The sequence below is a fragment of the Oncorhynchus keta genome, chromosome 23 (assembly GCF_023373465.1).
Source record: "Oncorhynchus keta strain PuntledgeMale-10-30-2019 chromosome 23, Oket_V2, whole genome shotgun sequence".
In the NCBI taxonomy this organism is placed as follows: Eukaryota; Metazoa; Chordata; class Actinopteri; order Salmoniformes; family Salmonidae; genus Oncorhynchus; species Oncorhynchus keta.
The window spans coordinates 15,266,000-15,282,893 of NC_068443.1; the positions used below are offsets into that span (position 1 = coordinate 15,266,000).

Consider the following 16,894-nt stretch of genomic DNA (forward strand, 5'->3'; position numbering starts at 1 on the left):
ATATGAATGTGTTGGTCACCGATCCTGTACCTTAAAGAGGTGCCTCCTGCAGCGCAACATCTCCTTCGCATAGAGCACAGCCCAAGTACATCACTGGGGCTAAACCGCCTGCCATCCAGGACCTCTTCACCAGGCGGTGTCAGAGGAAGGCTCTAAAATTGTCAAAGACCCCAGCTACCACAGTCATAGAATGTTCTCTCTACTACCGCGTGACAAGCAGTACCAGAGTGCCAAGTCTAGGACAAAAAGGTTTCTCAACAGTTTTTACTCCTTAAGACTCCTGAACAGATAATCAAATGGCTACCTGGACTATGTGTGCCCTCCCCCGTTACACCGCTGCTACTATGATAAACTACTGTTTATCATATGAATAGTCACTTGAACTATACATTCTACCTCAACCAGCCAGACTAACCGGTGCCTGCTATTTTTCAGTCTTTTTACTGTTTTTATCTCTTTACTTACCTATTGTCCACCTAATACATTTTTTGTACTGTTGGTACCTGTTGTATTGGGCGCACATGACAATTCAACTTTGATTTGATCAGGCTGTTGTCCCAATCTTTCATGGCTGTGCGAAGTCTCTGTATATTAGCGGGAACTGGAACACTGTCATACACATCGATCCAGAGCATCCCTAACATGCTCAATGGGTGACATGTCAGGTGAGTATGCAGGCCATGGAAGAACTGGGATCTTTTCAGCTTCCAGAACCTGGCGACATGGGGCTGTGCATTATCATGCTGAAACATGTGATGGCAGAAAATGAATGCAACATTGGGCCTCAGGATCTCATCACCTGTCTCTATGCATTCAAATTTCCATCAATAAATGCAATTGTGTTCGTTGCTTATGCCTGCCCATACCAAAACCCTACTGCCTGGTACAGCTGAAACCAGGATTCATCTGTGAAGAGCATACTTCTCCAGCATGCCAGTGAAAGTGAGCATTTGCCCACTGAAGTCAGTTACGAAGAACTGCAATCAGGACCCCTGCCGAGGACAACGAGCACACATACGATCTTCCCTGAGGCAGTTTGAGTTTCTGGAGATTGATTTGTGCAAACCCACAATTTCACCAGATGTCCAGGTGGCTGGTCTCAGACGATCCAGCAGGTGAAGACTGATGTGGAGGTCCTGGGCTGGCGTGGTAACGCTTGGTCTGTGGTTGTGATGCCAGTTGGACATACTGACAAATTCTGTAAAATGACATTGGATGCAGCTATTGGTAGAGACATTAACATTGGATTCTCTAGCAACAGCTCTGGAGGACATTCTTGCAGATAGCAAGCCAATTACACTCAAAACATGACATTGTGACAAAACTTCACATTTTAGTGGCCTTTGTCCTCAGCACAAGCTGCACCTGTGTGAATGCTGTTTAATCAGCTTCTTGATTTGCCACACCTGTCACGTGGATGGCTTATCTTGGCAAAGGAGTAATGCTCATTAACAGGGAGGTGTACAAAATTCACTAAATAAGCTTTGAGAGTATGGAACATTTCAGGGACCTATTATTTCAGCTAATGAGTGACAAAAACCCAGTCTGTGCAAAATCAAATCATAATTTCATTGAGCATGTTCACCCACTAAATGATGTCCAGCTGGGTAGACTGGCAACACAAATCATTTCCATCCCAAAATTAAGGACGAGGCTATATAACCTACAGAATAAAATATCTTCCAGTAAAAAGTGATCAAATAACTTTCATGCAAGTCATCTAACTTGTGTTGTACAATGTCTGTGTTGAATGTAGTTTATCAATTACAGACCATGAACAGTTTCAGTAGCTTTGCCCGTTTATTCCTCCATATAAATAGCTTCAAATATTTTTTGTTTGTTTTACTAACACTGGTACAGACAAAGTTCAAATTTATAGGAAGCAGGGACAGTTGGACATTCATATCAGTACTATGGGGATGCAATAGGTCTCATTTGTTGGGGTATTATGCTTGGGAGTGCAGTGTTTTAAATATACACAAACTGCTGTAGCTAGAGTCCTCTCCTGTGTTCTAACTGGGTATGGGTGGGTGGTTCCTGGGGGTTTTGCACGCTAGGTTTCATCAGGCCTGTCCTCTCCGCCGGACGGGTTTACAGACAGGCCGTCACTGGTCCAGGACACAGCCACTTATACCCACAATCCCAAAGGAGAGATCAGCCAGCAGGATGGACAAGGGCTCAGAAATCACAGAGACATCACAGGTATTTAGGAAGGTCCTTCTCGATCACCTGTGAGAGAGATGAGTCAGCGCAAGGTTCCTATTACAGCGTTATACTGAGGTTAAGCAAAATCAGGGACAGCCCTTTAGCCTTTCAATAATACACTGCTCAAAAAAGAAATGGAACACTTAAACACAATGTAACTCCAAGTCAATCGCACTTCTGTGAAATCAAAACTGTCCACTTAGGAAGCAACACTGATTGACAATAAATTTCACATGCTGTTGTGCAAATGGAATAGACAACAGGTGGAAATTATAGGCAATTAGCAAGACACCCCCAATAAAGGAGTGGTTCTGCAGGTGGTGACCACAGACCACTTCTCAGTTCCTATGCTACCTGGCTGATGTTTTGGTCACTTTTGAATGCTGGTGGTGCTTTCACTCTAGTGGTAGCATGAGACAGAGTCTACAACCCACACAAGTGGCTCAGGTAGTACAGCTCATCCAGGATGGCACATCAATGCGAGCTGTGGCAAGAAGGTTTGCTGTGTAGGTCAGCGTAGTGTCCAGAGCATGGAGGCGCTACCAGGAGACAGGCCAGTACATCAGGAGACGTGGAGGCTGTAGGAGGGCAACAACCCAGCAGCAGGACCGCTACCTCCGCCTCTGTGCAAGGAGGAGCACTGCCAGAGCCCTGCAAAATGACCTCCAGCAGGCCACAAATGTGCATGTGTCTGCTCAAACGGTCAGAAACAGACTCCATGAGGGTGGTATGAGGGCCCGACGTCCACAGGTGGGGGTTGTGCTTACAGCCCAACACCGTGCAGGACGTTTGGCATTTGCCAGAGAACACCAATATTGGCAAATTCACAAATGGCTCCCTGTGCTCTTCACAGATGAAAGCAGGTTCACAATGAGCACATGTAACAGACGTGACAGTCTGGAGACGCCGTGGAGAACGTTCTGCTGCCTGCAACATCCTCCAGCATGAACGGTTTGGTGGTGGGTCAGTCATGGTGTGGGGTGGCATTTCTTTGGGGGGCCGCACAGCCCTCCATGTGCTCACCAGAGGTAGCCTGACTGCCATTAGGTACAGAGATGAGATCCTCAGACCCCTTGTGAGACCATATGCTGGTGCGGTTGGCCCTGGGTTCCTCCTAATGCAAGACAATGCTAGACCTTATGTGGCGGGAGTGTGTCAGCAGTTCCTGCAAGAGGAAGGTATTGATGCTATGGACTGGCCCACCCGTTCCCCAGACCTGAATCCAGTTGAGCACATCTGGGACATCATGCCTCACGCCATCCACCAACGCCACGTTGCACCACAGACTGTACAGGAGTTCGCGGATGCTTTAGTCCAGGTCTGGGAGGAGATCCCTCAGGAGACCATCTGCCACCTCATCAGGAGCATGCCCAGGCATTGTAGGGAGGTCATACAGGCACACACTACTGAGCCTCATTTTGACTTGGTTTTAAGGACATTACTGCTCAGGGAATTTTTTTATCAATAATGACTAATTATGTATACATTTCAATCAGGACTGACTAATCAGAATACTATTATGTTACTGTATATTTACTAATCAGAATACTATTATGTTAATGTTTATGTATGAATTCTTTTTAATCCTAGTACTGAATATAATGTGTGTAAATATAATCAAGTAGAACAATGACTGTGTTCCTTGGTAGAAATGAATGAACTATATCGCCAGACTGGCTAGAATGCTTATCTACACAGGCTGGCCTTGGCTCTAGACGATGTGGGAAGGCTTGAGAACTATACAGCCTTTGTACCAGTGTCAAGAAGAGACTGAACAGTTTAGAAAACGCTGACGTCATTTTCAGTTTATAACCTGTGATAAAATGTATCATGTTCAGTACTCACGAGAATAAACGCAGCTGGTTGATTTCAAAGACTGGTCTCTGTCCATTTTATACAAATAAGGGTCTTACAAACTCTTATGAATTGACAGAGTGGTTCATTTTAATTGGGTATTAAAACACAGGAATTAAATTCCTCTAACAATTACAGCAAAGTTAGATCAGCCTGTAGTGTTGTTTTCTACTTTAATTTCAAGTGTGACTCCAAATCCAGACCTCCATGGGTTGATAAATTTGATTTCCATTGATAATTTGTGTGATTTTGTTGTCAGCACAGTCAACTATGTAAAGTAAAGTATTTAATAAGAATATTTCTAGGATGTTATTTTAGTGTTCCCTTTATTTTTTTGAGCAGTGCATCTTTGATTAACCTTCATGCCAGTCGGCACAACTTTGGTAGCCAAATGTGCTTCATAAACCATCTAACTGGCCACTACAGGGTATCCTTTCCCTACAAATAGTCAAACATGAGATTAGACTGCTGGCCACTTACAATGGGGTCATCCATTGGCCCGTATCTCTTCACCACCTGCCCTTCTCTGTTGATCAGGAACTGAGGGGGAAATGCACAGCATGACATACAGTACAATAGATCATAGCAAAATGTTTAGCAAGCAACTTAATTCAATTGTGTTAATCATGTCAGTGAGAAAAAGTCACCTTTGTGAAATTCCATTTGATGTTACTGCAGAGAGAGAAACTGCTGTTACAACCATAGAGTTAAAGCATTACAATGTTCTGGGCAACTGAAGTCAAAAATAATCTAACAGGTCAAATCCAAATAGGTAGAATATGGAGCATAGACCCATCAGGGGAGACAACTCACTTTCCCAGAGTACCCTTTCCCTTGGGCTGTTCCTTCAGCCACTTAAAGAGAGGGTGAGCGCTGTCTCCGTTCACATCAATCTTGCTGAACATGTCAAACTGAACGTCAAATTGTTTGACAAACTCCTTGATTTCCACCTCTGTACCTGGCTCCTAGAGAATGGAAAGGAGAAGCAATCAAACCATATAATTAGGATTAGGAGAATGGAAATTCCAATTCAAAGCCAGAGTCCGGTGGCCAAATTGGTTGTAAAACTGCCCCCATGACGCAACACCACTGTGGATGAATGAAATGGCTATGCTACAGTAGTGGTTTGAACCGGCACCGTACCTGCCCTCCAAACTGGTTGCAGGGGAAGCCCAGGATGCGTAAACCTTTGTCAGCGTAGGAGGCGTGCATTCCCGCTAGCTGAGTGTAGTTTACCCTGGTCTTACCTCATTTAGAGGCAACGTTGGTGATGATGCAGACAAACCCACTGGGCAGAGGAGAGAGAGAACACCGCGGGGGGTAACGTTAGACAGGTAGTACCCAGACATGGGGCGAGTTCCTACCTTTCTGGGCCTGCTCACTCACCTGTATTTCTCTAGGGACACATCTTCACCATCTATGTCCTTGGCACCAAACTCATAGATAGATTTGGCTGTCTTCCAGTCACCCACTTGCGCACACTGAGAAAGAAGGATGTTTGGGTCAGTTGCTGTACTGTAGAGTAAGGGGTTATGTTGTGCAACCACAGGGAACATGACCAGGACAATGGAATGATCAGTTAAAAATAAGTCCAAAGCAGCCATTCTATCAATATAAAAATCATTTCTGGATTAAGTACCTAACTGCAATAGTTCAATGTCAATTTTAATGGCATTTTGCTAAAAAGCAAGTATTTAGGGAGGGCAAAAACAAGCCATTATTGGAAGAGAGATTTAGAAGTTGGTCTATTAACTCAGTTACCGACTAGAATTGTCACCATGTGGTATAAAATGGAATTTGAGGCACGTGGCCTTAATGATTGGGCAGATCAGTATGCATAAGGATCAGGTACCACAAGTAAGCCAAACTAACACTTCCATAACCGCAACAGCAACTCTTGTGCAACGTTTAGTATGACTTCAGGGAGTGACAGACTTGTTCCATCTTCATAAATCCTGATGGCCCGGAAAATGACTCAATCATTTCTCAATACTGATAAGGGCCTACGTAAAGCATACTCGCTATCAAAACCCACACAGCTGGCTGATTAGAAGATCCTGTGTAAACTGGATTGTCAAGCAGCAACTATTAGGACATAGCACAAAAAAACACAAAAAAAAGCTGTTGTACAATATGAAACACCCAATGCGTTTGGACCACTGGACCTTAAGTCATAAGCAAATAAGTCACTGCAACAGCCTTCATGAGAAACCTTACAGCTTCAGAAAGATCATTTAAGACACCATTAGAGTTACACCTTCAGTGTCACTTTTACCTTACCAAAAAGCTGTGTATAGCTTGAGAAGTGTTGTACAGAATAACTCCCTTAGATCGGAGCTATTCAGAGGCAGACAGACGCCACTGTTCTATCATTAGCCACAGGAGGGATAATATGCAGATTGTAAAAAAAAAAAAAAATTGTAAGAGGGCAGGGTTCCTCATGACCTTAACATGGCAGCTAGGCCTATAAGAATAGCCTGTGTGAAGAATGACACTGATCTAAGGTCTAAGGTCAGTTTTGAGGTGATCAGTAAGGGAAAGGGCAACTTCAGCGCAATCTTTGATGAGATGCCTATCCGTGGAAACACTAATCTAGCACGTGTCATTCTACTGCAATCTTCACGCAACCTGATCTCAGTGTATTATTCTGACTGCAAATCCAACAAATTGTGATGTGTTGAATTGCAATTTGTACAATTGGTTTCTGAATTTTGATTTTTTTAAATTATATGTTACAAATTCAAAATTGTGTTGCCAACACTAACATTAGCTGGCTGGCTAAAGTTAAGTAGGTTAAAGCATTAAGGTTAGGTAACATGCAAAGTAGTTGCCGATTAGCTAAAATAAAGCTGTGTAAGAATCTCATCACGGCCACACAACCGTTGGGTTGCTAGAAGTTTGCGTTGCCTTTTCCTTTTAACCTAAAGTAACCGGTCTTATGTAGGGTAAGTGTACCTATTAACTTTACAAGGGGAGGGGGCAGCATTCTGAATTTTGGATGAAAAGCATGCCTAAATTAAACTGCCTGCTACTCAGGCCCATAAGCTAGGATATGCATATAATTAGTAGATTTGGATAGAAAACAATAGATAAAAAATAACAATGGATAGATAAAAAATAATGTCTGAGTATAACAGAACTTATGCGGCAGGCAAAAACCAGAAAAATCCAACCAGGAAGTATTATTTTGAGGCTGTTTTTCCATTGAAAGCCTATCCAACATCCAACATACAAAGACCCAGTTCACAATCTCAATGGCTTCCTCAATATGTGAGCAGTCTTTAGGCATTGTTTCAGGCTTTTACTCTGAAAAATTAAGGAGACACACCGCTTTCAATGAGGGGACAGTGGAAATTTCCAGACATGAACCAAGCATTTCTTGTTTACCTTTTCCATTGACGAAGCTTTTGTCCGGTTGAAATACTATTGATTATTTATGACAAACTGGAGGATTGATTTTAAACATCTTTTATTGTATGTTGTCTTGGTGTTGAGAGCACACATTGTGCCTTTGGATTTCTGAACTAAAACGCACCAACAAAGAGTTATTTGGACATGAAGATTAACTTTATCAAACAAACTTTTGTTGTCTAACATGGACACCCGGGAGTGCCACCAGATGAAGATCAAAGGTAAGTGATTATATTTGACTTTTGTAACACTATCCTTGGTTGGAAAATGGCTGTATGGGTTTCTGTGTCTAGGCACTGACCCAACACAATCGCAAAGTGTGCTTTTGCCATAAAGCCTTTTTGGAAATCTGACAGCGGTTGCATTAACCTCTTAAAACTAGGGGGCACCATTTTCATTTTTTTTTTTAAATAATGTTCCCAAAGTAAACGGGCTATTTTGTCACGACAAGATGCTAGAATATGCATATAATTGACAGCTTAGGATAGAAAACTCTAAAGTTTCCAAAACTAAAAATATTGTCTGTGAGTATAACAGAACTGATATTGCAGGCGAAAGCCTGCGAAAAATCCAACCAGGAAGGGACTCTTAGAAAGCTCTGCGTTCCTATTGAGCAGTGAATGGGATATTAACCAGATTCCTCTTACTATGGCTTCCCTAATGTGTCTAGTGTTACAATACATAGTTTCAGGATTTTATTTTGAAAAATGAGCCTGAACGACAACATTACGTCAGTGGTCAGCTGGAGGCTCCGAGTGTTGTGCGTAATGACAAATGCAGACACTGTTCCTCTCTTTCCTAGTAAGAAGCCACCTGTCCCGGTTGATATATTAACATAGATATTTGAAAAACACCTTGAGGATTGATTATAAAAAACATTTGCCATGTTTGTCGATATTACGGATCTAATTTGGTATATTTTTCGGCGTTGTCGTGACCTCAGTTTCCGGTGGATTTCTCAAACCAAACGTGAAGCACAAACGTAGGTATTTCGGCTATGAAAATAATACTCATGGGACAAAATGAACAGTTGCTGACTAAATGGGAGTCTTGTGAGTGAAAACATCCGAAGCTCAAAAGTAAACGATTTAATTTGACTGCTTTTCTGATTTGTGACCACGCTGCCCGCAGCTAGCTAAGCATAATGCTATGCTATCGATAAACTTACACAAATGCTTGTCTTGCTTTGACTGTAAAGTTAATTTCAAAATCTGAGATGACAGGGTGATTAACAAAAGGCTAAGCTGTGTTTCAATATATTTCACTTGTGATGTCATGAATATGAATATTTTCTAGTAATATTTTTGTCCGTTGCGTTATGCTAATTAGTGACAGTTGATGACAATTCTCCCGGATCCGGGAGAGGGAGTTTGTATTTGTATGTTTAACACTTGCATCTTTCATCAATGTTGATGAGTATCTGTTATTTGATGTGGCTCTCTGCTCTTTCACCAGATATTTGTTTGAGACCATGCATTTCTGAACATCACCAATTTCAAACAAGGTTTTGGACATAAAGATTGACTTTATTGAACAAAGACATTTATTGTGTAACATGAAGTCCTGTGAGTGCCATCTGATGATCAAAGGTTAGTGATTCATTTAAATAGCTATTTCTGACTTGTGAGCCCTCTCATTGGCTGGAAAATGGCTGTATGGTTTTCTGTGAATAGGTGCTGACCTAACAATCGTTTGGTGTGCTTTTGCCGTAAAGCCCATTTGAAATAGGACACTGGCTGTATTCACAAGAAGTTTCTTTAGAAATGGTGAAATACTTGTATGTTTGAGGAATTTTAATTATGGATTTATGTTTTGAATTTGGCACCCTGCAATTTCACTGGCTGCTGAGGTGGGACGCTAGCATCCCATTTGTACCACAGGTTAAGCCCACAAATGTATACTGAACTTTCAAAAGATTAGCGAGTTACAGTTCATAAGGAAATCAGTCAACTGATATGCATTCATTAGGCCCTAAATATATGGATTTCACATGACTGGGAATACAGATGCATATAATGCCACATAGTATTTGGTGTGACTGCCATTGCCTATATCAGCACTACACCTCTACTTTGCATCGAGTTGATCAGGGAGTTGATCAGGCTGTTGATTGTGGCCTGTGGAATGTTGTCCCACTTTCATGGCTGTGCAAAGTTTCTGGATATTGCCAGGAACTGGAACACACTGTCATACATGCCAAACCAGACCATCTCAAACATGCTCAATGATGTTGCTCTTGCTGCGGGCGAGTCCCCGATCCACCTCTATGCAGATGACACCATTCGGTATACTTCCGGCCCTTCCTTGGACACTGTGCTATCTAACCTCCAAACAAGCTTCAATGCCATACAACACTCCTTCCGTGGCTTTCAACTGCTCTTAAACGCTAGTAAAACCAAATGCATGCTTTTCAACCGTTCGCTGCCTGCACCTGCACGCCCGACTAGCATCACCACCCTGGATGGTTCCGACCTAGAATATGTGTATCTATAAGTACCTAGGTGTCTGGCTAGACTGTAAACTCTCCTTCCAGACTCATATCAAACATCTCCAATCTAAAAATCAAATCTAGAGTCAGCTTTCTATTTCACAACAAAGCCTCCTTCACTCACACCGCCAAACTTACCCTAGTAAAACTGACTATCCTACCAATCCTCGACGATATCATCTACAAAATAGCTTCCAATACTCTACTCAGCAAACTGGATGCAGTTTCACAGTGCCATCCGTTTTGTTACTAAAGCACCTTATACCACCCACCACTGCGACCTGTATGCTCTAGTCAGCTGGCCCTCGCTACATATTTGTGACCAGACCCACTGGCTCCAGGTCATCTACAAGTCCATGCAAGGTAAAGCGCCGCCTTCTCAGTTCACTGGTCACGATGGCAACACCCACCTGTAGCACACGCTCCAGCAGGTGTATCTCACTGATCATCCCTAAAGCCAACACCTCATTTGGCCGCCTTTCGTTCCAGTTCTCTGCTGCCTGTAACTGGAACGAATTGCAAAAATCACTGAAGTTGGAGACTTTTATCTCCCTCACCAACTTCAAACATCTGCTATCTGAGCAGCTAACCGATCACTGCAGCTGTACATAGTCCATCTGTAAATAGCCCACCCAATCTACCTACCTCATCCCCATACTGTTTATATTTACTTTTCTGCACACCAGTATCTCTACCTGTACATGACCTTCTGATCATTTATCACTCCTGTGTTAATCTGCAAAATTGTAATTTGCCTACCTCATGCCTTTTGCACACAATGTATATAGACTTTTTTCTACTGTGTTATTGACTTGTTAATCGTTTACTCCATGTGTAACTCTTGTCTGTTCACACTGCTATGCTTTATCTTGGCCAGGTCGCAGTTGTAAATGAGAACTTGTTCTCAACTAGCCTACCTGGTTAAATAAAGGTGATTAAATTGTTGTCTATTTAAAAAAAAAAAAAAAACATGTCTAGTGACAATGCAGACCATGGAATAACTGGGACATTTTCAGCCTCCAGGATTTATGTAAAGATCGTTCCGACATAAGGGTTGTGCATTATCATGCTGAAACATGATGCGATGGAAGAGGAGTGGGAGGACAATGGGCCTCAGGATCTAGTCACAGTTTCTCTATGCAATCAAATTGTCATCGTGTTTGTTGTCTGTAGCTTATGCCTGCTCATAACATTACCTCAGCACCACGGGGCACTGTTCACAAAGTTAACGTGAGCAAACCACTCACCATACACGTGGTCTAAGGTTGTGAGGCCAGTTGGACGCACTGCCAAATTCTCTAAAATGACATATGGTGGAGAAATGAACATTCAATTCTCTGGCAACAGCTCTAGTGGCCATTCCTGCAGTCCATGCCAATTGCACATTCCTTTAACTTCATACTAGCATGAAAAAACCTCAAAGAACGAAATAGTAATTAATGTCTATTAAATATATCTGCACATTACTCTAAATTTAGATAAAGTATGATCATTTGCTAGAAAAGTTACTCAACTAGGGAAAATTCGTTTCTGAAGGTTGCCTCAGGTTTTTCAGCTTTGTAATTTCCCACTAGTGGAAACTTGGACTTAACTGTCCATAAATTTAAATCTGATTGGCTTAGAATAAACTGTCAGAAGAATTGGTTTAAATATTACAAAGCAGATTATTATTTGTTTTAATCTATAGATGGACGTGGGCTTAATAGGTATGGTTACGTTAACCACATATACTAATTGGGTGTCCCTCATTTAAATTGACCATGTTACAGTCAGTCTATGAGACCAGGCTGCCTCACGTTATCGGGCAGTTTGCCAAGACTGGCTGTCATGTCTTCATAATGCTACACTCAGATGTTAGTTGGAACACAAATTTCCGACTTGCTAACTGGTTGAACACGGAACGTGCAAGCCGGAAAAGTCCAAATTTCGACTAGAACGTGAACGCGGTATACAAATGGATTGTTTATCCAATGGTGAGCTGAGAAATAGTCAAATGGATTAGGTACCACAAGTGAACTAAAATAACACTACCAATAACCGCAACGTTTATTTGGTATGACTTTCAGGGAGCGCGAGACTTCTCCCCCCACATCCTCAAATCCTGATAGCAATGAATTTCATATTTTCTGGACTCAAACTTGACAGCGCGATCACGAGCCGTCACTTCCTATGTTAAAGTTGTACGTTTGCATGATCACAACCATGTAAACTCCTCATTACGAATTACTTGGTCTGCACTCATTTTAGGCTCGTGATTATTATACCGCCATTCTGCTAAAATGTATAAAACTGGGGCTTAGCTAGCCAGACACCTGTAGTAGTTGATTCGTTAGCTACAGTACCTTAAGTAGATAAACCACAGCATTTAGACCAACAGTTTTTAAAACTAACGTTTAAAAATCTAACTCGAAAACAGACAAACAGCAGTCGTTTGCTGGGATGACCATTAGCAAGCAGCTGACTGGCAAGCTAGGTAATTTCTCCTAACAGGCTGGCAAATGTTCCACATCGGACAGAGTTAACCGTTGTACCTCCCGACATTGTGTAATAGCAGTCCAGTATTTGACCTACCTTTAGTTAACATCTCAAACACTCATTACACGTGTAATGTCACAAACCAATAACTACCTAGCATAAAAGTTTAGCACACAAAACATTCTTACCATTGCTCTACCGACTCCAATGCTGCCCAGCAAACCAAAAACTAACCCACGCGTTACGATCCACATCCTGTGACCAAGCTGTTTAAGTAGTGTAGTCCCGCCCAGTGAGGGGAAAACCATGAACGTAGCCAATCCCTGCGCTGTATAGTGAAGCTAATATAAAACCGTTTGAATTAATCTGATTTTATAAAAAGTCCTTAATGTTGGTGAGGAAGTTAGTCAAACATGGTTTGCCAGTACTGTGAAAATATATTGTGTAAAACAATGAATTCGAATAATTTATCTGCACGGTGTGTTAGTTAGTTAGCCAGCCAATTTTAGTAGTGGTGAGGAGTCGACTCCACAATGTCAACTCCCGGAGTCGATACACATTTCCGCTAGGAATCGACTCCTCGACTCATTCTGTATTTTTGCAACTTCCGTCGTCTATTCAGTTCGAGAACACAAACTCTCGCATCTTTCACAGCAAAGAAAGAGCGAGTTAGCGAGGGAGAGAAATAACAATTAGACCCAACCAAATCATGAGAAAACAAATAGATACTTACTTGACACTTTAGATAGAATTAACAAAAAAACAGAGCAAACTATAATGCTATTTGGCCTTAAACAAAGAGTACACAGTGGCAGGTATTGTGACTGACCTAAACGCAAGGAAAGCTTTGACTATGTACAGACTCAGCATTGCCTTGCTATTGAGAAAGGCCGACGTAGGCAGACCTGGCTCTCAGGAGAAGACAGGCTATGTGCACACTGCCCACAAAAAGAGATGGAAATTGAGCTGCACTTCCTAACCTCCTGCCAAATGTATGACCATATTAGAGGTACATATTTCCCTCAGATTACACAGATCCACAAAAAAAACAATTTTAATAAACTCCCTTATCTACTGAGTGAAATACCACAGTGTGCCATCACAGCAGCAATATTTGTGACCTGTAGCCACAAGAAAAGCACAACCAAAATACAACCCATATTTATGTTTATTTATTTTAACCATTTGCACATCGTTACAACACTGTATATAGACATAATATGACACTTGAAATGTCTTTATTATTTTTGAACTTATGTGAGTGTAATGTTTACTGTACATTTTTGTTGTTTGTTTCACTTTTGTTAATTATCTACATCAATTGCTTGGCAATGTAAAAAATATATATATTTTACCTTTATTTAATCAGTTCTCATTTACAACTGCGACCTGGCCAAGATAAAGCAGTGTGACACAGACAACAACACAGAGTTACACATGGAGTAAACAATAAACAAGCCAATAAACATATGTTTCCCATGCCAAGAAACCCCCTGAAATTGAATTGCATTGAAAGAGATGGAGAGCCACAGCCAGGTTTAGGTAGGTATGTCGGCAACCAGGCAGACAGTCAGAACCATGCATCTGTAATCAAAAGATGTAGGCTATAGGCTATCGCAATGCTGTATTTCGTAATTTCTTGGTTTGCAATGTCTCAGGCAAGTTCTACACTATAGTAAGGGCTATCAATCAGTAGGCTGAGCTATTCTACACGCAACAGACCGAATACCAAACACATGCTAGCATTTTTATAGCAAAGAGAAAGAGCAAGCGAGGGAGAGAAAGGATCGGGACAGGCAGAGAGACAGCCAGAACCGTTTGCATGGGCTATATCTTGGTCATCTGGATCTATGTTATATATATATATATATATATATATATATATATATATATATATATATAATGGCATATATATATCTGGATCTATCTTGGTGGGGCAAACATACATTTTACATTTTTTTTATTCATGCCAGCAAACACTAAACAATACATTAATTGCACTATAACGGCAACGAACAGTGCTCACAAACTGTTAGTGTCACGCCCTGGTCGAAGTATTTTGTGTCTATCTTTATGTATTGGCGCAGGCCAGGGTGTGGCATGGGGTTTTTGTATTGTGGTGTGTTTTGTCTTGGGTTTTGGTATATAGTGGGATTGTAGCTAGTGGGGTGATCTAGCAGAGTCTATGGCTGTCTGGAGTGGTTCTCAATCAGAGTCAGGTGCTTATCGTTGTCTCTGATTGGGAACCATATTTAGGCAGCCATATTCTTTGGTTGTGTTGTGGGTGATTGTCCTTAGTGTCCAGATGTCCTTGTTCTGTGTCAGTTTACACAAAGTATAGGCTGTTTCGGTTTTCGTTATGTTTATTGTTTTGTAGTGTTTGTGTTTATTCGTGTCTACGTTGTTTATTAAACATGGATCGCAATATACACGCTGCAGTTTGGTCCGACTCTCCTTCACCACATGAAAACCGTAACAGTTCGGGCCTACATAAAGCTGTCCCAACAGCAGAGCTTTCTTTTCAGCACCATGGAGTGAATCCTTACCACTGCTACACATGGCTATCAGTTGAGCCTTGTCTGGCACCAAAACAGTTCAATCAGCCTCATTTACTGCCTTTTTATAAAACATAAACTAAAAAGAAAAGGTTCCCGGAGTATCCTTTATGTGTTCTTCAAATTGAAACTGTGGGGGAACCCCTATAAGTTCTTTGAAAAACCATTAAAATGGTTCCTCAAAGAACCTATTTTAATGGATCCTTAAATAATCTTTTGAAGAACCTTTTGGGATTCATTTTTTCACTACCCCCCCCTTCCCTATTATTAATAGTAATAATAATAATATGCATAACAATAACAATAACACAATGTTTTAGTTGTCAGTGTTTATTATGATTTTAGTGCCAAAGCAGAATAAAAAAATCTAAATATGAGGCAAACTCCCAGCAGAGCCCCAAGTCCAATGAGCATCTCCTCTGGCCTGTTGATGTTAATGTGTTGATGTTCTCTGTATCCATAGCCAGAACGATTTTGCAGTGCATGGTGATCTAACAGGTTTCCTGTTTTATTCATCAGAGGTGTAGGGAGGGTGAAGTCTGTGAATCCAAAAAATAGTAATTATACAGATGATTAACAAAACATGCACACAGCAGTATTCATACCTTGGGTTTTTGTGGTAAATATGAATTTAAACATGTGTTTTGATAATGGTTTTCAGACACATACCTTATCCATAATGTAGAGACCTATGGGATAGTCATTGAAGAGGTGGTGGTAAATGTGATCTGCATAACATAACATAACATAACATACCAATAGACATACCTTTGTATGCCTCCTCATTTATATACCTGCAGACACAAACACAAAAGTGAGCAGTTCAGTCATCTGCACCCAATACAGCTAGCCTTCGACATATTTTTATAGCCTACATATTCTTAGCTCTTTGTTGTTTGATATCCATTGAATTGTGTCCATTTTTGTTTTAGAAAGATTTGCACAAATGTTAAAAGATATCATCGTAAAACAATATTAATTTAGATCATACAATGGGCAAACCTTACCTTAAATGAAGGAGATCTTTACATTTTTCAGTTAAGTGCCTGCACCTGCTGTCCTTTCAAATTCAAATGTTTCAGTTGGGCAGTTAGGTTTCTGCAAGAACCACCAACAACTAAGGAAGTTCCTCGACGAACCCCACCTCCAATGGGGTTCTTGGAAGAACCTTTTGGTAACCTTTTTTTCAGTGCCAAGAACCCTAAGGTTCTTCTAAGAACTTTGAGGATCTTAGAAGAACCCTTTTTGAACCCTTCATTTTTTATAGTGCATATCATCCCATGGGATCTGTCAAGGCTGCACACAACTGAAATATCAATGAAATATTCTAGTTGCTACCTTCCTACACATCCCCTTCTATATTAAAATATTATAGGCAAATGTGCAGCATTATGTTCATGTCAGTCCTCTAGAATGCAAATGTAGTCTTCCTAATAGGACTGCAACAATGAGGTAGTGTGTGTGTGCGCATCAGTTTCTGCGTGTTTTGGGAGTTGGGCAAGAGTCGACTCTTTTTGACTCCAAACATCCTGAAGTTGTGCACCACTAAGTTTTATCGGAAGGACTCCATAATTATTTCAAATTAACTGCCATTATACCATGGCATTGTTGAATACTTGTTCCTGAATCGCTTGAAGGGCATTCTAGAGCATTCATTTATTTCCCTTTATAAACTGGGTATATCAGACCGTATACCATGGGTATGGCAAAACATGTATTTTTACTGCTCTAATTACATCATTACATAGGTAACCAGTTTATAATAGCAATAAGGCAATTTGGGGGGTTGTGGTATATGGCCAATATACCACAGCTAATGACTCTATCCAGGCACTCTGCGCTGCGTCATGCACAAGAACAGCCCTTAGCCATGGTATATTGGCCATATACCACACCCTCTTGTGCC

The 16,894-nt window shown here is 41.2% G+C and overlaps 1 protein-coding gene, 1 long non-coding RNA gene and 1 pseudogene across 3 annotated transcripts in view; all 3 read right to left on the reverse strand.

Annotated features, from left to right (window-relative positions):
- Positions 1–303, reverse strand: part of LOC118402502 (phosphatidylinositol 4-phosphate 5-kinase type-1 gamma-like) — a 30,102-nt gene extending 29,799 nt beyond the window's left edge. The window contains exon 1 of the mRNA XM_052476512.1: positions 31–303. The gene's annotated coding sequence lies outside the window, so the exon portion shown is untranslated. The remainder of the gene's footprint in view (positions 1–30) is intronic.
- Positions 304–1,787: 1,484 nt separating this feature from the next.
- On the reverse strand, positions 1,788–12,777 carry LOC118401848 (phospholipid hydroperoxide glutathione peroxidase-like; annotated as a pseudogene). Its single transcript, XR_004829373.2, has 7 exons — positions 12,622–12,777; positions 5,446–5,540; positions 5,203–5,347; positions 4,873–5,024; positions 4,707–4,731; positions 4,540–4,599; positions 1,788–2,229 (listed from the first exon to the last, which is right to left on the reverse strand). The product of XR_004829373.2 is annotated as a phospholipid hydroperoxide glutathione peroxidase-like (transcript).
- Positions 12,778–15,302: 2,525 nt separating this feature from the next.
- Positions 15,303–16,335, reverse strand: LOC118401659 (uncharacterized). Its single transcript, XR_004829317.2, has 3 exons — positions 15,996–16,335; positions 15,658–15,782; positions 15,303–15,527 (listed from the first exon to the last, which is right to left on the reverse strand). It is a non-coding gene; the product is annotated as an uncharacterized LOC118401659 (long non-coding RNA).
- Positions 16,336–16,894: the final 559 nt, after the last annotated feature.